General features: G+C 33.3%; 1 long non-coding RNA gene across 12 annotated transcripts in view; it reads left to right on the top strand.

Moving 5' to 3' along the window:
* The window catches only part of LOC112672783 (uncharacterized), a 161,254-nt gene that overhangs the window by 43,196 nt on the left and 95,141 nt on the right, over positions 1-22,917 (top strand). For all 12 annotated transcript variants that reach the window (XR_003144515.3, XR_007413629.1, XR_007413631.1 and 9 more), the window contains one exon: positions 18,166-18,253. This is a non-coding gene — a long non-coding RNA (uncharacterized LOC112672783). The remainder of the gene's footprint in view (positions 1-18,165; positions 18,254-22,917) is intronic.

Here is a 22,917-nt window from a genome sequence, read left to right as displayed (position 1 = left end):
AAAGAAATAGAAAACAAGCATGATTCATTGACCCACTTTCCTTTAGTTTACCATTTAAAAATCCAGAGCTTCCTCAAATCTCCAGCAATTCTTCTCTTCTGTTTTAAACCACTGTGCCAACATAATAATTCACTTTTCCAAGGATGATTCCATCTTAAAATTACTATTCCAACTTTCAGACCTCAATACTCCACGCAAATGTTTATTTCTTTTATTCCTAAAAATCCTGCCTTCTTTTCAAGGGAAAAGTCCATTTGAAACTTTTTTTTTTCTTTAACCAGGCACATGTCTTGTTCTTTCTTTATTTATTTTAGATTACAATGAATACTAGATCTTATTATTTATAAGGATAATTTTAAAATCTGTCATGTTTGTTCTTTGATTTTATAGCTTTGAAATGGGGTATTTTTAATTAAAAGGGAGGGATCTGATGTCCAGTTCTAAGGGAGCCTTACTGTTATGTCTTTAGTAATTACACACTACAGACAACAGAGAGACTGAGATGTGCTGGGCAGTGCACCAGCACCGGGAAACAAATGCTTGTTGGGTGCCTTTTAAGTCTCACCATTGCATCCCTTTGGCAGCATTTGAAGAAGTTGATCACCTTTTCTCCCTTGACATTCTCTACCTATTACCTCTTTGACATTTCATTTTCTCGGTCTTTTTCTTATCTCTCAGCTTTGTATGGTCTTCCTCTCATCTACATGCTCTTTTACCCCCCCCCCATCCTTTTATGTTTATCCAAGTAGAATCTATCCTTGCCCTCTTTATGTCTCTCTTTGTTTTAATAAGTTAAAGAAAAAAAATTTTTTGAAGAGTTAATACATTCTCATGGTTCAAAGATCAAAACAATATTACAAGTTTATGCTGACAATGTTCCTTTCCCCACTCTATTTTCCCCATTTTTCCTTGCCGCTAAAAATGACTACCTTTATTAGTTTTGTGTGTTTCTAGTGTTTCTCTTTTTCTACATGCAAGTAAATAAAATACATATTCTGTTTTTCCAAATGTTTTTACACAAAAGGTGGCAAGCTTTATACACCATTCTGCACCATATGTTTGTTTCTTAACTATATATCCTGGTGATCTTTGTATGCTATACAGCTTTTCAGTAGCTACTTAACATTTCATTTTGTTGATATACCCTGGTTGACGTAACCATTCCCCTACTGATGAACACTTAGCTTGTTTCCAATCTATTGTTATTACAAATATCTCTATAATAGCATGTGTTATTTTAGACCCATAGGGGTGCGCCTAAAATATAAATTCTTAGAAGTGGAATGGCTGGGACAATGGCTCTCTGTACTTCCTTCTATAAGCCCTACGTAATTACTCTTAAAGCTACAAGCTTCAACTTACCTGTGTTAATTGGATCCATCCCTTATTTATATCTTGTACTCTAGAATCTGTCCGAGATTCTCTCTCAAATTATCAGCCACATTCTAGACATTGCAACTTCAGTGTTCCATCAGCACTCCAAATTTGTCAATTATGGAATTTTATTCATCTTTTTCCTTTTCCATTTTCAAACCTGGTGCTGCTTCTCTCATTCTTTTACGTATGAATGATTTTTTTTTAATTAAAAAAAGAACAAACAACCTTTCTTTTATTCCTTTTTCTTCCTTGCACTTTCTTAAACATGGACTTTGATTGTTTGGTCAAACTCCCCCTCTTCTCTCTAAATCTTTCTTCATTTTTTTGTCTGCTACAGCATGAAACATGGGAGATGGGTCACTTCATAACTCTTCATACCCCACCTTTTTCTTTCTATCTCAGACCTGAGCGAGCCAGTAGTGGAATAAATTAAGCTGCTGCTCCAAAAAGCAGTATAAGCTAAAATGTGATGACTTCACATTTTATAAATTAGATGTCTCTCTGTTTACCAGGAGTTTAAAAATGAATATCCATAAAAAACAAATTTCTCACCCATACACGTTACTCAATTAAATGACCAGAACTAAAGTAAACTTTATGCCTTTTCAGTTCATTTTGGCTGTTATGTCATCTGTTAACTTGAAAACTTACTTAATTAACTTTTGGTCATACATTTAGTGGTCAACACATCTCACTGCTATAAAATGCTATGAAATAAATAATTGGTATGGAATTAACCAGGATGATTCAAACTCTAGCGTTCCTGGGTATATTTAGTTTTCATTGGGCATGTTAAACTTTCAAGAAAACTATTCGTTCTGGCCACAGTATTGCATTTTGTCTATTTTATTCTATTTTACTTATTTAGTTCCAAATAACCAAGCTTGACTTTTTAAAAAAGAAATCTATTAACTTCTGACAAAATTAACTTAGTTTTTTAGGTAGGCAGAGCCTTTCTCTAATATCACAGGATATCAAAGGCTTAGTGGAGAAAGATATCACCAGAATGATCCTGCCTAATTTTTTAAAAATTTATTATTGACGTGTCGTTGATGGACAGCATTGTATTCATTTCCAATATGCAAGATAGTGATAGTTCTACACATTATTCAGTGTTTGCCACCGTAAGTGTAGTCTCTCTCTGTCACCATACAAATCAATAAAGTATTACTGATTATATTCCCGATACTGTACTTTTCATCTCTGTGGCTTACCTATTTTATAACTGGAAGTTTGTACCTCTTAGTCCTTTATCTGTTTCACTCATTTTCCCACCCACCTCCTCTCTAGCGACCACCAGGCTGTGCTCTGTATTTAAGAATCTGTTCAGTTTTTTGTTTGTTTTTTTTAAGATTCCGCATATAAATGAAAATCATATGATATTTGTCTCTGTCTTATTTCACCTAGCATAATACCTTCTAAGTCCATCCATGTTGTCGCAAATGGCAAGATCTCATTCTTTTCTTGATGGCTGAGTCATATTCCACTATATGCCACATCTTCTTTATTCATTTATTGATGGACGCTTGGACTGCTTCCATATCTTGGCTATTGTAAATAATGCTGCAATAAACATAGCTGCATAATCTTTTTGAATTAGTGTTTTTGTTTTCTCGGGTAAATACCCAGTAATGAAATTACTGGGTCAAATGGCATTTCTATTTGTAATTTTTTGAAGAAGCTCCATACTGTTTTCCACAGTGGCTGCGCCAATTTATATTCCCATTAACACTACACAAGGGTTCCCTTTACTCCACATCCTCGCCCACTCAAAAAAAAAAAAAAAGAAATTGTTTTTTTGAATCTTTGTAGACTTGACTGTTGTGAAGTGATATCCCATTGTTTTTTTTTTTACTAAGTTTTTAATTTTAATTCCAGTATAGTTAACATAACAGTGTTATATTCACTGTGGTTTTGAGTTTCATTTCCCTGATGACTAGTGGTGTTGAGCATCTTGTCATGTGTCTGTCGGCCAGCTGTATGTCTTCTTTAGGAAATTGTCTATTCAGGGCCTCTGCCCATTTTTAAATCAGATTAGATTTTTTGGTGTTGAGTTGTATAGATTCTTTATACATTTTAGATTATTAAGCCTCTACTGTATATACCATTTTCAAATATCTTCTCCCATTCAGTAGGTTTCCTGAGGAAATATCTAGAAAAATCTTTCTATAGCTGATGTCAAAGAAATTACTACCTCCATTTTCTAGGAGTTTATGGTTTTAAGTCTCACATTTCGGTCTTAAATCTATTTTGAGTATATTTTTTTGTGTATAGTATAAGATAGTGGTATAGTTTTATTCTTTTGCATGTAGCTGTCCAGTTTTCCTGACACATTTATTTAAAAAATTATCTTTTCCCCATTGTATAGTCTTGACTCTCCTTTGTCATAGATTAATTGACCGTATAATCGTGGGTTATTTTTGGGCTCTCTATCCTGTTACATTGATCTGTGTCTACCATTTGAGCCAGCATCATACTGTTTTAATTACTATAGCTTTGTGATCTTGCCCAATTTTATCTGCTTGGGACATTACCCCCACATTTATCATTTCATAAAAATCTCATCTGCCACAATTCTCTGTCATCATTTGCTTTTTGCGGAGTTAATTTAAAAAGCAAGAAATGTCTAGAGGTAAAACTAAAATATAAATATATAGAGTAGGTTATTTCTGACCAAATCTTGCTGATTACTGATTTCTAGAAGAGAACATAAAAATAAAATAATTATTTTAATATTATTTTACATCAGTTCTTATGGTGGCCAGTTACAATGAAGAAACAGCACAAGCACAATTTTCAAAATGATGGTGCTATGGCAAAGACATCATAATATGCTTGAGTTACTACTGTAAGCAATAGATTTAGAGTATTATGAAAATATATGCTTTCTTAAGTGCTATGAATTACATGGAATAATTCTGAACATCTCCTTTACTGAACTAATGAATCAAATGGAGCTTACTACATTCTCTACAATCAGCATGTGGAAAATGTATGTAGAAATAGAGATTTCACATACACACTGCATCATTCTCAATGATAATGATGTGTTAGGCAGTGTTCAGTTTAAGGAGAAAGAACCTCAATTTGGCAGTTCAAGAACATTTCTAATTTGGTAGGGGGCCTAAGAATACGGCTTGGAAGAATTTAGAGTCTATGCTGGCTGGACATCGAACTAAAATTGAAATTGTAATCTGTTGATGGTGTGTAAAATTAAGCTACAATGTACAAATTCCAGAAGACTTGATCTTTTGTTTTGTTTTTTTGTTTTTTTTTTTTTATGATAGTCACAGAGAGAGAGAGAGGCAGAGACACAGGCAGAGGGAGAAGCAGGCTCCATGCACCGGGAGCCTGATGTGGGATTCGATCCCGGCTCTCCGGGATCACGCCCTGGGCCAAAGGCAGGCACCAAACCGCTGCGCCACCCAGGGATCCCAAGACTTGATCTTTTGAACAACATTCTACTTTTTTGTGTGTCTTCTTTCTTTCCCCTCTTTCTTAAATCCTGGAAGACATAAAGCAGAATATATTCTAACAGAAATTAATTCTTTTTTGCTTCCATTGGAAGAGCTGCAAAAAAAAAAAAAAAAAAAAAAGTATATGATTGAAAAGTATGTGCTAATTGTAGTGTAGTCCCAAAGGTTTATTTTTGTTTTTGTTTCCCTGGCCTGAGGAGATGTGTCTAGAAAAATGTTTCTACAGCTAGTGTCAAAGAAATCGCTGCCTATGTTTTCTTCTAGGAGTATTGTGGCTTCAGGTTTCACATTTAGGTCTTTCATCCATGTTGAGTTTATTTTTGTATATGGTATAAGAAAGTGGCCGAGCTTCATGGAGCTGTTCAGTTTTCCCAGTACCATTTAACTATCTTTTCCCCACTGTATGTTCTTGACTCCTTTGTCACTGATGAATTGACCATAGAAGCGTGGCTTTATTTCTGGGCTTTCTATCCTATTGCATGATCTGTGTGTCTAGCTTTGTGCCAATAACGTACTGTTTCAGTTACTACAGCTTCGTACTATACCTTGAAGTCTGGGATTGTGAGACCCCCAACTTTTTCTTCTTTCTTAAGATTGCTCTCACTGGGGATCTTTTGTGGTTCCATACAAAGTTTAGGATTATTTGTTCTAGTTCTTTGAAAAACGCTATTGGTATTTTAATAGGGATTGCATAAACCTGTAGATTGCTTTCATTAGTAGGGACGATTTGACAATATTGGTTCTTCCAGCCTGTGAGCATTGAATATCTTTCCACTGTTTTTGTCACTTTCAGTTTCTTTAATAAGTACTTTATAGTTTTCACGGTACAGGTCTTTCACCTCCTTGGTTAAGGTTATTCCTAAGTATTTTATTATTTTTGTTACAAATATAGGTAGACCGTTTTCTTTTTTTTCTTTTTTTTTTTTTGGTAGACCGTTTTCTTAACTTCCTTTTCAGGTACTTCATTATTACACTTAAATTAACAAAAGAAAAAAATATGTACTAATTGTAGAAGATTTGAAAAATAATGGAAAAATGGAAATAACATAGTATTATCTGTAATAACATCTGTAAGTGTACTACCTAGATAGAACAAATATGAATATTTACACATACCTGAAAAATAACCACATAGACAAAAACATGCACTCATGCACACAACAGATTTTACAAAGTTCAAATCAAACCATATATAATTTTCTCAAATTTATATACAACATATAGTTTTTCCCATAATATGATAAGAACTCATCATTTTCTAATATTCGTATATAGTATATCTGTTTGGTGGAAGTACTATATATACATTGATGTGCTACTGTGGATCTCTTAGCAACTCCACATTCAAAGATTGATATCAAGCTGGTGAGATTATTTCATACATCTATGCAACAAACATTGCAAACCAGGGCCTGAATTATTGTTTTGTTGCTTTGTAAGCCTTAACAAAGCAATAGACAAAATATGAATAATTTAAAATAAAGGCTTACTTTAAAAATTTGTCATGTCTGTAGTGTTTATATCATGAATAGTGTTAAACATTGAGAAAATAATTCTTCAGCTATTCAAGAAATCAATTATCCTATGTAGCAAAGGAGTTATTTTTTTGAAAAATAAGTGACATTTAGACTTTTGTCCTTTTTTCATTTTTTTACTTTTGTCTTACTTATTAATATTAAATGTAAATATTGACCAGTATTCATGTGAGAACTTCATTAAGAGAGCCGGTTTACAAGCACACTACTGGCCACTTCCCACACTCCATATCATCATCATCACTGAATATTAATAATTCTAAAAATCATTTACTATTCAGCAAATTAAATTAGTATGTCATATGTCATTGCTGAGCAATTTTTCATGTATTTGTTGGATATTTGAATTTTTTTATGTGTGCAATTATTTGCTTCTATTGTTGGCTCATATTTCTATCGAAGTTATAATGTTTATTTTATTAATTGGTAAGAGTTTTTTTAAATACTGAGGATAGTAACTCTTCCTTTATATTTGATGAAAATAAGTTTCTACCAGCTTACTTTATTGTTACTTAATATTTAGGTATTTTTGATATAGTGTTTCTGCCTTTTTGAACCTGTGGAAACCACTCCCCTACTCCACAAGTAGTTAAGTACTCTCCTAGCTTTTCTTCTTACGTTATGTGGCAATCAATATCATGTTTAATTTTTCAGTATACATAGAATTTATTTTAATACATGTATTTTTGCCAATATCCATTTTTTTCTAATGCCGTTTATTGAATGAGCAAATCTTCACTTATTATTCTGTGATGTTTTCCTTTTCATTAGCCAAATTCTTATTTTATTTTATTTTTTTCAAATTCTTATTTTAACTAGGATCAGTTTTATAGCTATTTATTTGATTCTATTGATTATCTGCTAATTTTGGTACAATGAAAACATTACCTTAAAATCTTCTAGGGCAAATGTCAGGTTTCTCTCTTCCAGAACATTCTTAGTGATTCCTTCTTGATTCTTTTTCTAATTGTGACATAAAATATTTTTATTAGTTTGTAAAACTACATATCCATTGAGACTCAAATAAATTATTCCTTAAATATATTAGATTGGCATCTTTGCAATATTCAGATTATTCAGCTAGGATGATGATGAACAAATCTTTTTTCATCTGTCAGATTTTCCCCCTCCTACAACAACTACCACCACAATTATTTATTGATTGTTCATTATATGGCAGCCACTAAGAGCAGCAGTGAAAAAGCAGTACCCTGCTCTTAGCAGTCTTTTATTCTGCTGGGGGGGTAGAGATTATGTTTTTTATAATCATATAATAGATAGTGTAAAGAAAAGCAAAATAAGTGTCTAAAAGGTGATTGTGGGGAAAATAATTTTATTCAAGTATTATTTCTGATACACACATGTATATACATATATATATACACACACATACATGTAAACATATTTGTCTCTGTGGAAAAAAATTTTTTTGGAAAAAATTCTTACCATCTCTTCCAATTGGTTGTTGGTATTATTATGGAGAGGGAAGGGATCTTCCTATGTGTATCTCTTATCTTGACATTTTCTTACATAATAAATTTTCATTTGCTTTTATTGGTTTTTCTATATCATAAAGATGCCATCTATGAATAACAAAAACAGAGTTTTGTATTCTCCCATTGATTACACCTCTAATTCCTGTTTTTAATCCTTTTGCATTGCCTATAATGTTCAGAAAGCATATGTAATAATAGCAGCAGAGATCAAGAATTTTTTTTTCTAATTAAATTTTTTGATGATCTTTCTCGGTACTCACAAAGATTATATTTGCTGTCAGTTTCAGATAGATATTCTTACTTGTGTTAAAGCTATATGTACTCTCTTCTGCTATAATACCAGTTGCCTTCCTAAGAAACATTATGATTTTGTAAATTCAGTTATTAAAACAATTATTTCAATAGAAAGTAGTTCTTGGTTAAACAATTTTCAAATTTACATTTATGTTTTCTACCCTGAATGATTATTAATAATAGCTATATAATTATAAATATATACTTATAAAACATTAGCATCAACAAGAAAACCCTATTTGGGTTACATTTGTCTTTTGTTCTGGTGAAATCATTTTCCTGTTGTTTCTTACACATCTCCACACCTTTATCATCTTTACTCACCACTGCTTCAGGAACAAAGTCTATAGCCATTAAAAATTAGCTATTGGGAGAACAGATCTTATCTTCCTCTTCCTCTCTGCCTCCCTCTTTTCTCTTTTCCCTTTCTCCCTGCTTTCCTTCCTCCCAGTCTCCGCTCTCCTTGTCTTACTTAATTCCTCACACAGTACTGTTTTTCTCTGATTACTGGTTTAATTCCTGATCATGTGACAGTAATGTCTTGAGAGTTTGAAAAAGTATCATTTGTAAAGTTTGTCTGATTTAAAAATCTTTCTCAGAGTTCATCCATAATGGTTTCACATCTTTTCTTTGTTCTTTTTTTCTTTTTTTTTACATCTTTTCTATGCAATTGGCCTTTCTCTTCTACTTTTTTTTTTTTAATTTTTATTTATTTATGATAGTCACACAGAGAGAGAGAGAGGCAGAGACACAGGCAGAGGGAGAAGCAGGCTCCATGCACCGGGAGCCCGACGTGGGATTCGATCCCGGGTCTCCAGGATCGCGCCCTGGGGCGAAGGCAGGCACCAAACCGCTGCGCCACCCAGGGATCCCTCTCTTCTACTTCTTATTTAGCTTAGTTTCCCATAAAATCTTCTGGGTGGTAGTGCAGTGTGGTGTCTAAGAGAAGGGACTCTGGTGCCAGATTTCTTTTCTGGTCCCCGGATCTGCCACATGCAGCTATTTCACCTCAGGTGAATTACTTAACATCTCAATGTCTGAGTTTCCTTATGTGTGAACTACCCCACTCATCATATACTTTTATCTGAGAATTGAATGGTTTAATAGATTTAAAGTCTTAGCACATGGTCTGGCACTAGATAAGCACTCAAAATATGTTAGCTATTATTCTCTATTTCTAAGATCCCCACATTTATTGGAGATCATTATGAATAGTGCTTTCATACTTAAGAGACCTGTTATTTGGAAACATCCTTTTTATCATATGTGTAATTTTTATCCTCATTTTTACAATAAATTTATCCAAAGTTAAATATTGTATGTTACATATTTTGACTTTGTGTATCTCCCCCAGTCTAAAATGAGTAACCTCCTCATCTTATTAATAACTTAGAAATTTACAGTATAGAAATTAGGTAATTTGTTGATTTCTGCAATGTATTATTTTGCCTTTTTCTGGCTTTCACTAGCTTATCATTGAGTCAGAAGATATGAATTTATAGTTTTATTATTTTAATGCTATGGTCATTGTTATTTTTGAAGTTATGTTCAATTAAAATACTGATTCCAAATCCACCTTAGTTATTTAGAGTGTTTTATGTGTTGGGGGGAGGGAGGAGATTTCATTGGACAATCACAGTGGTTAACTCAGTTATTTCTAATTGGTTGTCTTGAGGCCCAAGACTGTATACCTCATTATTTAAGTGTTTTGGCAATTCTTGAGAAATTCTGTCTGAGTTACTATGCTTTTAAAGTATTTTGTGTATGCAACAAAGAACATATATTCTTTGGTGTTTGCAATACACATCAATATGATGAAATAGGTGATTTATTAATTATATAATCCAAATCACCTATTTCATTGTACTTTCTGTATGTGCTTACTTGAATCATCAAAGGCTGACAGAGATATATTAATCTCTCCCACAAATATTGAGTTTCTGTCATTTTATCTTTGAATTTCTAATAAGTTTGTGCTCTACATTTCTAAGTTACGCTATTAGGCCTTACAGAGCCATTACTGTTATATATTCATTTTGGATTATATTCAGTGGTGTACTAGTAAATGTTTAACAACCAAGTCTCTGTGGGAAGGGAGTGGAGAGGAGGTCTAATCTGAAACATTTGCCAAATTCTAAGTTACCACAGCCAATTTCAAGTTCTGTAAGTGACATCACTGAATGTGAAGTTGAGAAGAGTAGCATATAACTGATTCTTCTGAATTGACCTTCAATTCAACACTGAATATATTTTCTTAACACAAAATAATCATCATTCTTCTGATTTTTTCTATAATTTTATATTTCTGATATGAATACTACCACTTAAAATTTCTAGTTTGGGGCGCCTGGGTGGCTCAGTTGGTTAAGCATCTGTCTTTGGCTTAGGTCATGATCCCAGCGTCCTGGGATCCAGCCCTGCCCTGCATCTGACTCCCTGCTCAGTGGGGAGTCTGCTTCTTCCTCTCCAACAGCCTCTCCCCCTGTTTGTGCTCTCTCTCTCTCACAAATAAATATATAAAATCTTTTAAAAATTTTTAAAATAAAATTTCTAGTTTGTTTGGTATATCTTTACCCAGTAATGTTTTTCTACTTTCTAATTACTGGGACATCTTTTAGAAGTAGGTAGTATATATCACAGTCTTTTACTGGTGTCAGAGATGTTTTGAGTTTTATCCATTTACATTTATTATGATAATTAGGATGTTTGATGTTCTTCCTGTAGTTTTTAATATTTTTTAATTTAATAAATATTTTTCCTTTATTTTATACAAATGAGATGTCTTATTTATTTTACTATGAGAATTATGTTTTATTTGCATTTTATCTTTTCTAATAATATTCAGTTTTACCTTGATGTTTGTTCAATTGAATGTTAATTTTTAAATAACACTGAACTATATTTTCTTATTCTTTTTTTTAAAGACTTTATTTATTTATTTATTCATGAAAGCACAGAGAGAGGCAGAGACACAGGCAGAAGGAGAAGCAAGCTCTATGCAGGGAGCCCAATGTGAGACTCGATCCCAGGACTCCAGGATCACACCCTGAGCCAAAAGCAGATGCTCAACTGCTGAGCCACCCAGGCATACCTGAACTATATTTTCTATGTAGCAAAATAAAAAATAAGACCATCTCGCTATTTATTTCCAAACTATTTAATCAATATTTTAATTACATCTATTATAAAGAGCTCTTATAAGAGATATAAATATCTCTTATAAAGAGCATGCAGTTGGATTTTTACACACAATTTAAGTATTACATCTTGCCCCAGATTAATTAATTACTTCATTCCACATTTATTACGATTGCTGCTTTTGTCTATTTATTTTGTTGGTTGCCTTTATAATTTATATTGTTTCTTTTTTATTTTTTATCTTATTTGTTCTAATAATTTGTGAGTTCTTTTCTCTATTTTTATTCTAATAGTTGTTTTTTGCTAAATGTATGAGCAGTTATATTCTCTATTCAACTAAAAGTTAATCAGTATCAACTTCTGATTTCCTGACTTAAGAAATTAACTAAGTCTAAACTTAAATTTCCCCTAATAAACAAAAAATACTAGACAAAACATATGAAGTCACTGTTTCCAGACACTGACTAATGAGCAGAGTAGGTCTGTGATCAGAGGAAGATAAACAAATGAGTTTGGCCCCAATATTGTCCCAGCTTTCTGCCTGAAGCCAATTCCCAGTTGGGTACAGGGGAGGAGATCCCTACCAGCACCCAAAAGTCTCGTTGACTTGAGGAGACAGATTGGTATTCAGGAAGATGAGGTTAGCTAAAATGTGGGAAGAAAAGAACTAGAAAGAAGGGAACCATGCAACAAAAAAGAGGGATATTCCCAGCATGGCTTGGGGTCCCTTTAAGTCCTTGGCTGCAAACTAATCTACACATGCATACTATGAGGCCAGGCAAAAGATGACTGAGAAACATACACCCGATACATAATCCAGCAGTTACATTCTAACCTTAGATAGGAATGGCCTCAAATATCCATCAATAGAGGAATGGATGAACAAATCGTGGTCTGTCTGTGCAATATAGTACAATTCAGAAATAATTAAGAACACATTACTGATGGATGCAATAACAGGGGTGGATTTTAAAAACATATACTTAGCAAAAGAAGCCAGATAAAAGAGTACATGCTATATGATTCCTGATCCCATTTATAAGGAACTGTAGAAAAGACACCTAATTTCTAATGACAGGAAGTCAGCCAATGGTTGATCGCACTAGAGATATGAGATTGACTGGGAAAGGGCAAAAAGAACATATTTTAGTGAAAGAAATATTTATCTTAATGGTGTGGTAGTTACACAGGTATTCATATTTCTCAATTCTCGGAAAAATTTACACTTAAAATGGACACACTTTATTGTATTCATCAATTGACTAAGACAAAATTAGACTCCCTCTTTAAGCTTTTGGCAAATTTCATTGAACATTCTATCCTTTCTTCCTCAATGGAGACAATACTATTTGTACAGCCTCTCCCCTGCTTTAACTCTCTTCTTCACCCACATCTGTGAAAATTACCTAGAAATCCTCTCCTAGAAAGTCATGAAACTGATTTCATGTTGTGCCTTTGTTTATTTAAAACTAGCAGTCATTTAACAACTCCAACGTCAAATACTATTTAGATTTAACTATAACTTGTATTGATTTATCTGGCTGTGATTGTTCCTTTAAGTCCAAATCCATATTATTATTTCACTTTTAAGTTCTATTAGCTCAACTCTTCAGTTACCACAATCATTATTTTTTAGTTTAGTAATTCTGTTTTTAATTTCTAAGCACTTGTGTTGTTTTGCCTTTCTTGTTCATATCAGTATATAGTTGCTTTCTGTTTGTGATAAATCACTGAATCTTTCTGGGGATACAAATTTAACTAATTTAAAATTGTCTTCTATTTCCTACATTACATCTGTTTTCTTAGGATATTTTCTCTCTCATGATTCAGACTCTTAATTCTAGTGTTTCTTGTTTTTTTAATTTATTTTATTTTTATTTTTCCCAAAGTACAGTTGTTCTTGCTTGTCTATTTTGTTGATGTTTATAAATAAGTATCCAAAGTGCTAAAGTGATCACTACTGGCAATAGCAGTGACTTCCTCAACAAAACTAAATATTTACTCTCGCAGACTCGTGAATACAAAATTTCATTAAAAGCTCCCAAGACATGATATATATGCGAGGAAAGATGCATCAGGATGCTTGCCTTGTGGTTTTAGACCTTCCTTGTTGAGGCAGCAGAAGCAGGTTACCACATGGGATACTCTCTTTGTTTTGAGATGCAGTCTTGACGTTAGCTTAGATTAAAGCCTAGATTCCTCAGGAAAGGGATATATGACGTTGTTTAAAATAGAAAATCAGCATATTCACTAAAACAAATATTGTAGAAGCGTATTTTCCAAAAATACTAAAACAGGTGTACAAGGATGTATGTTTAGGAATGTTTCTTACACAATTATGTTAATAATGACTATATTGGAATATATGTATTCCATCTTTTTTATCCATTCACCTATGGGTGGATACTTGCATTGCTTCCATATCTTGACTATTGTAAATAATGCTGCAATAAACATAGGGTGTATATATCTTCCCATTAGTGTTTTCATTTGCTTTGGGTAAATCTCAGAAGTGGAGTTACCGGATCATATGGTATTTCTATTTTTAATTTTTTTAGAAACTCATACTGTTTCCCACAGTGGCTGCATCAATTTACATTCCCATCAGCAGTGCACTAGGGTTCTTTTTTTCTCCCCTTCCTTGCCAACACTTGCTATTTCTTGTCTTTTTGATTTTAGACATTCTGAAAAGTGTGAGGTGATACCTCACCGTGGTTTTGATTTGCGTTTCCCAGATGATTAATGATATGGAGCATCTTATCATTTGTCTGTTTGGCATCTGTATGTCTTCTTTGAAAAAATGTCTCTTAAAATCTTCTGCCCATTTTTAATCAGATTATTATATATATTTCTTGGTGTTGAGTTGTATGTATAAGCTCCTTATATTTTTTTGGATATTAGCTCCTTATTGGATATATCACTTGCAAATATCTTCTCCCACTCAGTAGGTTGCTTTTTCGATTCATTGATGGTTTCCTTCACTGTGCAAAAGCTTTTCATTTTGGTGTAATCTCAATAGTTTAAAAGAATAATGTCCATTATAAAGTTTCAGGTAAAAAGAAAACAACTTGCAAAGCGGTATCTTAAAACAGAATTTTGTAAAAATAATATACAAAATAACTATCTACTTTATGTGTAAAACATAAGTACTACATTCAGATAATGATATAATTATAGATATACATGTTTTACATATACATATATACATCTAGATACATGCTCTGTGTATACATATATACATGGATTTGCATGTGTGTTTGTATATGTATATATATGCTTGTTCTTACATTTTGGCTAACTTTATACAGTTCTGAAAATAATATAAACCAAACCATTTTTTTGTGATTACATCTTTTGGTGACAGTGTTCAAGTGGGGAATTTGTGACTATAGTTACATACACTTTCATATTGTTTTATGTATGTTTCTCAATGAGAATGTCTTTTGATAATTAAATAAATGATTTTAAAAGATCAAAGCAATGTCTTGAGATGCTACCAATAACTTGAGGAAATTAGTACAATTTTACCAATTCTCTCTTAGTATTTTTGTTCTTTTGACTTTAAAAATAGGTTAATGTTAATTGATATATGTTACATTGTATTTTTTCTCTTAAAAATATTTCTGACTTCTGCGTTATATTTTGCATTGGTAACACAAATTTTTAATGCATATTTGTTACAGTATTGACTTTAGGATTCAGAATCATAACATCTAAAAACTATTATCCAATATCCTATCTCCCCTTTTTTTACTTTGTAATCTTGATTAATCTTTCAGTTTCCTGGAATTGGTCTCCAATAAGTCTTTAATATTTTTTCAAGAAGAAATGGATGCTAAATTTATCCTCCTATACATATCAGAGAATGACTTTTTTATTCACATATTAATAAAAACTTGACATGTTCACATTTTATTCATAAATGTTTCCCCAAAGATTTTTGTAGACTATTATGACATGGTCTCATGTTGTTTGCTGATGTGAAGAAGTCTCAGGCCAGACTTACTTGTGTTTACCTGTAGGTAACTTGTTTTTTTCTATTTGATGTCTGCAGGTGTTTTTAAGTTCCATTTCAAACTTTAATTATGATGTTTTTCCTTTTTTTAAATCTCAGACATTGTTATGTTTTTTTCCTAGTCTCTCTTAAAAATACTATTTTCCACATTTGTGTTATCTTTTTTCCCATAAACTTCTCTCATAGTTTTTTATTTCTATATTATTTTGGAAGAACTTTTAAAGTTTGTCCTCTTCATCCCTACACACTAATTCAGTTTTTTCTTTATTTTCCACAATACCGACTTTACTTTTACTATTGTTAATTTTAGTTTACATATCTTTTCTTACATTGCCCATCTTATGTTGTAACTAACATGTTTTCTTTACCACTCAGCATGATTTTTGTATGACCCTTTGTTTGCCTAATTGACACGAATCACGTATTTTTGCATACTCTTTGAATGCCAAATACTATTCTAACATTTTCTACTGATTCTGAATTGAAAGTAATATTGGCACACTCAGTATTTTTCTAGCAAGTTGTTATGTATGGCTTGCTTGGGCACCACTTATACTTAGTATCACTAAGTATATATTTGAAGTATCATTAAGATTCTATTCTCAATTCAGTTCTGCTCAGCAGATTTTAAGTACATCTCTTCTGGATTGAGTTAAGATTATCTCCAGCATTTACTGCATGATTCACTGACACTGAACCAGTTAAGTTCAAACAACCTACAATTATCAGCATGTCCCACCAACAACCATCCTATCACTGTTTCCTTCCACAGCATTATAGTCATTGTGGTTATGTCTGAAAGATGAAGTACATTTCCATTAGTATCTCCATATTTCCTAATGTTTTATTTTCTGAGAATTTCAATGTCTGAATGAAAGGAAGAATGTAAAGATAAAAGAAAAGAAACAGTACTTTAAGTGTGTTAAAATAAAATATCTATTGTCTTAGTAAGCTTAGTTTGCATAACAAATACCATAAATTGGGTGGCTTAAACAATAAATAGTTATTTCTCACAGTTGTGAAGACTAGAGTGCCAGTATGGTAGCATTCTAGTGAGAAACTTCTTCTGGCTTGTAGATGGCCAGCTTCTCACTGTCTTCATATGGCTGAGAAAGAGATTACTTCTCTCATGTCTCTTCCTACAAAGGCATTAATCCTATTTATTATAGTTCCATTTCAATGACCTCATTACAATTACTCCCAAAGGCCCCTCCTACTAATACCACCACATCAGGGATTAAGGTTCCAAGACATGAATTTGAGGGCAGGGCACAAACATTTAGTCCATAACATACATGCAGCAAAGTTTTCCTGGGGCAAGGATAGGAAGCATCTCGCTTCAAAGACAGGCGATGATGGAGAGAGAAAGTATTTCCCTTCTTTCACGCCAATAGGGTCTCTTGTTTTAGCAACATATACATAACCATTCATTGTACCATTTTATTCAGTTACATAGATTTTGTAGATCATGTGATATTTTTCCAATTTTTGGCAGTAGCTTTGTTGTCATTTACTGAAGTTTTTGTGAAATTTTCACCTTCTTGTGGACCTTCATGGATACTTTGTTGGGATTAGGGAGAGGTTGCATTAGGAACATCTAGTCAGACTCTACTTCTTGTCCATATTAATTATTCTGAGCAATCCTTCAAGGTAGAGTGATTTAAAAATAATGAAATCAATAAAAACCTTTTTCCTTCTCTGTCCAAAATGACATAACGAAGTAATTTTCATGAGCTTTATCTCACACAGCAAAAATCTACAAAACAAGGCTTTGAATATATAAGCCTCAGAGTATGAAATTATATTGTTAGAGTTTTCTAGTCTTTTTTTCACACTTTAAGAAAATACTTATGTGAAACAGCCTAATTCTAATATATTGGGAATTGAAACAAAAAATTTGTCAATACATGTCTACTGGATGGTATATATTTGAAAATTAAATATATAATTACATTTATAACTAAAAATTCTAAATAAAATTTGAGACATGAAAAATATTATTTGAGATACTTTGCTGTAAAATTCTATTATATTTGCAAATGACAATTGATTTGAATACCCCAAGTAAATAATTTAAATACTCCAAATGAAGGTGTTATTGAAAGAAGATAAGATTTAACTATATATGATTTTGACTAACTAACTATTCTTCCTCATAAATGGGCTTTGTATTTTATGTAAGGGACGACTATGCAAGTATGACAGGCAACACAGAATTTTGCATGGCAACTATGAAAGAAAAATCATGCTTATTTATGATATGTATGAATGCAATATGCTAAGAACTTTGGTCTTTCAGTTCCTGGTTTTATCCATCTTGTATTATCCATCTTGTATTATCCAACATCATTGAATTATATTTCCTTAATTATATATTAATAAGAACAATTATATGTTGGATTATATTGATAAATAAATGAGATAATAAGTGCCCTATAAATGGAAAATCCCCATACAGATATGCACTAAAATCCTAGCCATGCAGGAAGAGTTAGGCACATGACTGGTACCTGTATTGCCAATGTCATTTTCAAAAATGAAGGACAATCTATATAGAAATAATTGTATATATATTTATTATGGACCATTGCAACTGTTGATAGTTCTTAAACTGCTCAAGTGGTCCTTAATGCTCAGTTAGTAAACCAAGTAAGCCCAGTTTCTGACTTAAATGGACTGTGAATGAAGGTATAAAGAATGGTTTCACTTACACATTTAAATAATTGCAGGACTTCAGTTGGATGGGAAATATTTTGGCCTCATTAGTAAAGACTGGTTCGGATTGCTTTATGAAAGAATTCTTGAATCACTAGTTTAATTTCATTTATTCCCAGGCACATTTTCCATGGTCTGCTGAGGAGTAATCATACTCCAGAAAGCTTTAAAAAAAGAAGACTAAGAAATAGATAGAAGAGGATTGGGGTGAGTTGGGCAGCTCCTTGCCTCTTAAGCCCTCTAATCTTTGAAACTGTGAGCATTTGACCATCTATAGGCTAGGTCTTGCTGCAGACTGTGGAAACACCTGCTGTGTTTAGGGCTAATTAGGTCCCCTGGGCTAGTCCATCAGACGCTGAGTTTCAGATGAGAATGGCTGCTAGTTCTGCTCTGGACCAGGACCCCATATCCAGAATCTGGGTCTTCACCTTCTTTTGTGGATGGTAACTGCCTCTTACCCACCTCCAATCTGAATGTCTGCTCAACCCTCTTCTAGCTGAAACACCTGATGCTTGTTGAGCATCTACCAGTGTGTCCTCCTAGTACCATAGGCTGCTGAATCAGGGTCATATGCAATTTTAAAAGAGTGAGGTTATGTCATCAGACTATTTTGAAGAAAATTATTCTAGCTTACCGAGTTTTCTTGTTTATATGTGAAACATGTAAATATTTTTATATATGAATCTGTGCTAATAGCATTCTAAAACACTGCTTAACAATGTAACAAACAGACGGTTAGGATAGTACCTAGTTCATCTACCTATTACTAAAATGACAAATTTTTGTCTAATTACTACAAATTGCTTTATGTGTAATGAAGCTTCAGCAACAAGTATTCTGTGTATAGGTATACATATGTGTATATGTCGTTATGTTTATTTATGCGTACTGATGTATTCGTTTTTGGTTGTATAATGGAAAGAATGTGGAAGCTGCAATAACCTTGCCTTGAATATAAATAACAGCTCTGACACCATCTAGCAGTTTTACTTTGGGCCCACCATAGACTCAATTTTCTCATCCTTAAAATAAGCGGAATGTTATTTACCTCTAGGGATAGTTGTGAAGATTGAAGGAGACAATGCATGGCTCCTAGCATAGTGGCTGCCTCACAAATGGTGTTCAATACATGCAAATTGTGATCCTTTTCATGACAAATAAAAAATGATCCATGCATGGACAGGGCTTGAGGGAAGTTAATGTAAGAAGACTCATTTCTTGTGACAAAACTGTTTCCAGTATTAATCAAAGGTATCAAATTTAGACCATGAAGATATATGGGGAAAAAAGGTATGGGGAAATCATTGTACAGAAATCCATTGCATTTCTATCCACTAATAATGAAGCAATAGAAAGAGAAATTAAGAAAGCAATCCCACTTATAATTACATGAAAAATAATAAAATACCTAGGAATAAGCTTAACCAGGGAGGTGAAAGACTTGTACTCTGTAAACTATAAAACATTGTCAAAATGGGAAACATTCCACAAATGAGAAAATGTTCCCTTGTGGATTGGAAGAACAAATATTATTAAAATGTCCATACTACCCAAAGCAATATAATGCAATTTAATGCAATCCCTATCAAAATACCAATAGCATTTTTCACTAGAACTAGAAAACTGTTTGCTCTAGAATTAGCACAAATAATCCTAAAATTTGTGTGGGACCACAAAAGATCCTGAATAGCCAAAACAATCTTGAAAAAGAAGAACAAAACTGGAATTATCACAATTCTAGACTTCTAGTTATACTACAAAGCAGTAGTAATCAAAACAGTATATTAACACAAAAATAGACAAATAGATCAATAGAATAGGATAGAAAGCCCAAAAACAAACCCATAATTATGTTGTCAATTAATCTTTGGCAAAAGAGGCAAGAATATACAATGGGAAAAAGTCTCTTCAACAAATGGCCTTGGGAAAACTGGACAGCTACATGCAAAAGAATGAAACTGGACCACTTTCTTATACCATACACAAAAATAAACTCAAAATGAATTAAAGACCTAAATGTGAGACCTAAAACCATAAGAATCCTAGAAGAGACCACAGGCAGTAATTTCTCTGACATCTGCCATAGCAACATTTTTCTAGATATGTCTCTTGAGGCAAGGAAAATAAAAGCACAAATAAACTGTTGGGACTACATCAAAATAAAAATACTCTACACAGTAGAGGAAACAATCAATAAAACTAAAAGACAACCTACTAAATGGGAGAAAATATTTGCAAATGACACATCTAATAAGGAGTTAGTATCCAAAATACATAAAGGATTTATACAACTCAACACCAAAAAAAAAAAAAAAACTAATTAAAGATGGGCAGAAGACATGAACAGACATTTCTCCAAAGAAGACATACAGATGGCAAACAGACACATGAAAAGAGATCCCCAGTATCAATCATCATCAGGGAAACGCATATCAAAACCACAATGAGATACCACATCACACCTGTCAGAATGTCTAAAATCAACAACACAAGAAACAACAGATGTTGGCAAGGATGTGAAGGAAAAGGAACCCCTCTGTACTGCTGGTAGGAATGCAAACTGGCTCCTCAAAAAATTTTAAAAAAATAGAACTACCGTATGATCCCGGATTCACACACTAATTTGAAAGTATGTATGCACCCCCTATTTATTGCAGCATTATTTACAATAGCTAAATTATGGAAGCAACCCAAGTGGATAAAGAAGAGATGGTATATATACACAATGGAATATTATTCAGCCATAAGAAAGAATGAAGCCTTGCCATTTGTAATGACATGGATGGAGCTAAAAATATAATACCAAGAGAGATAAGTCAGTCAGAGAAAGACAAATACCATATAATTTCACTCATATGTGGAATTTAATACAAAACAAATGAGCAAAGGAAAAAGAGAGACAGAGGGATGCCTGGTTGGCTCAGCGGTTGAGCATCTGCCTTCAGCTCAGGGCATGATCCCAGGATCTGGGATCGAGTCTCAAATTGGGCTCCCTTTGAGGAGCCTGCTTCCTCCCTCTGCCTGTGTCTCTGTCTCTCTCTCTGTGTCTCTCATGAATGAATGAATAAATAAATAAATAAATAAATAAATAAATAAATAAATAAATAAATCTTAAAAAAAAAAAAAGAAAAAGAGAAAGAAACAGACTCTTAACCATAGAGAACAAACTAATGGTTACCAGAGGGGAGGTGGGTGGAGGGATGGGTGAAATAGGTGATGGGGATTAAAGACTGGGTTTATCATGATGAGCCCTGAGTACTGTATAGGATTATTCTATCACTATTTGTACACCTGAAACTATTATAACACTGTAAGTTAACCATACTGGAATTAAAATTAAAAACTTTAAAAAATTAAAATATTAAAAAAAGAGAAGCCTTGCCCATAAGATTTTAGTGGCATGGAACAATATAGTGATAAAAATACTACTATTAAAAAAAAGTGTGATGTGGGGAATTTGCTAAAAAAAAAAAAAAAACTATGTTCAGCATTACCATTGCTCAAAATATCATCTGCAAGAGAGAAGTTCTGATGTTAAAGGATGGAACATGGGAAGGTTGTGATAGAATCCATGATTTCTAGAGAAAGGCAAAACTATTGTGATTATTTAAGGTGGGGAGTGTTTGGGATAACTTTATGAATGACAAATGCAGTATTTTCTTGGAAAAGAAATCTCTTCTCTGGCTTATACTGGTGTGGTATACCTAGAAGGGCAATCTTTAGTTGCCCAGAATAAAAACTAATCATCTTCTTGTGTTTTTTGGTTAAAATACTTGAAACAACTTTCTATGTACTGCTGGACCCAGAGCTCTGCTATTGTGTAGAGCTCAAAAGGCCGTGGGGCCAAGTCTCCCACTCTGTGCTTTTTCAATAAAAATAAACACAGGTCTGTGACTTGAGGCCCTAAATATGTCTGACCAGAATTTGTTTCACATCAGCTGCCAGAAAAAGTTCTCCTTGACTTGAAGTCAGCTGGTAAGGAGATCATGTCCAAACACCCATTCCATGAGAAAAGACTATAAAGGGCTTTTTCATGGAGGTGCCAGCCACGTAACTAAAGATGAGGACATTCAGATGTTGTCCCAGTGGAGAAGCAGCCAGGGCCTTGAGCAACCCTTAGACACTGCAAGGCTCGAAGCCACGCTGGCCAGAACTAGAATATCAGGAACTGCCAGTCTTTGTTTATAAAAACCTGCCTTCAGAACATGTTCATGCAAAGTGCGTTGCTGTGGATAATCCTCACAGAAGCTCAGAGCAGTTGAGAGAGTGAGCTTTTAATATTTTACAAATAGAAAGGCAGACACAGCAGAGATAAATGATGTACTTGAGGTCACACAAAAGTAGTCAAAACTGGTTTAGTCTGAAAATGTGGTCTGAGTTTCTCAGAGTTAATTTCTCTAAGAATAAATAGCTGTTTAAAAAATATGAGGAGAGGGAAATATGTTTGCATATCTAACAGTCTATAAGAGAATAATCCTCATAGAAACTTTATTTGTTAATAATCATTATTTCTAGAGTCTCAGCTATTTTTAAGGAATTGGTTTCAGGGTACAATAACAAACTTTACTATCAGGAAGCATACGGTAGTCAGAGAAAATAAGGCATTTTCAATATAATTTAAAAAGGGAGGAAGTGCCATATTTTTAAGATGAGAATGATTTGAGGGCAATGGGACTTCTGAGAAAACTGAAGTGGATTTGGGCCGGCAGCATCACTGAAGCCTTCATGGGGGAGCCTATATTTGAACTAGACTTTGAAGGATGCATAGGATGGGTTAAATTCAGCTTAAGAGAAAAAAACAATCATAAAAACTGAAGGCACTGCTTAGGAATTGTCAACAGACAAGTGAAAAGAAAGCCATTGCATGGGGT

Source organism: Canis lupus, chromosome 10 (assembly GCF_003254725.2).
Source record: "Canis lupus dingo isolate Sandy chromosome 10, ASM325472v2, whole genome shotgun sequence".
NCBI lineage: Eukaryota > Metazoa > Chordata > Mammalia > Carnivora > Canidae > Canis > Canis lupus.
This window is presented reverse-complemented; position numbering and strand designations above follow the sequence as displayed.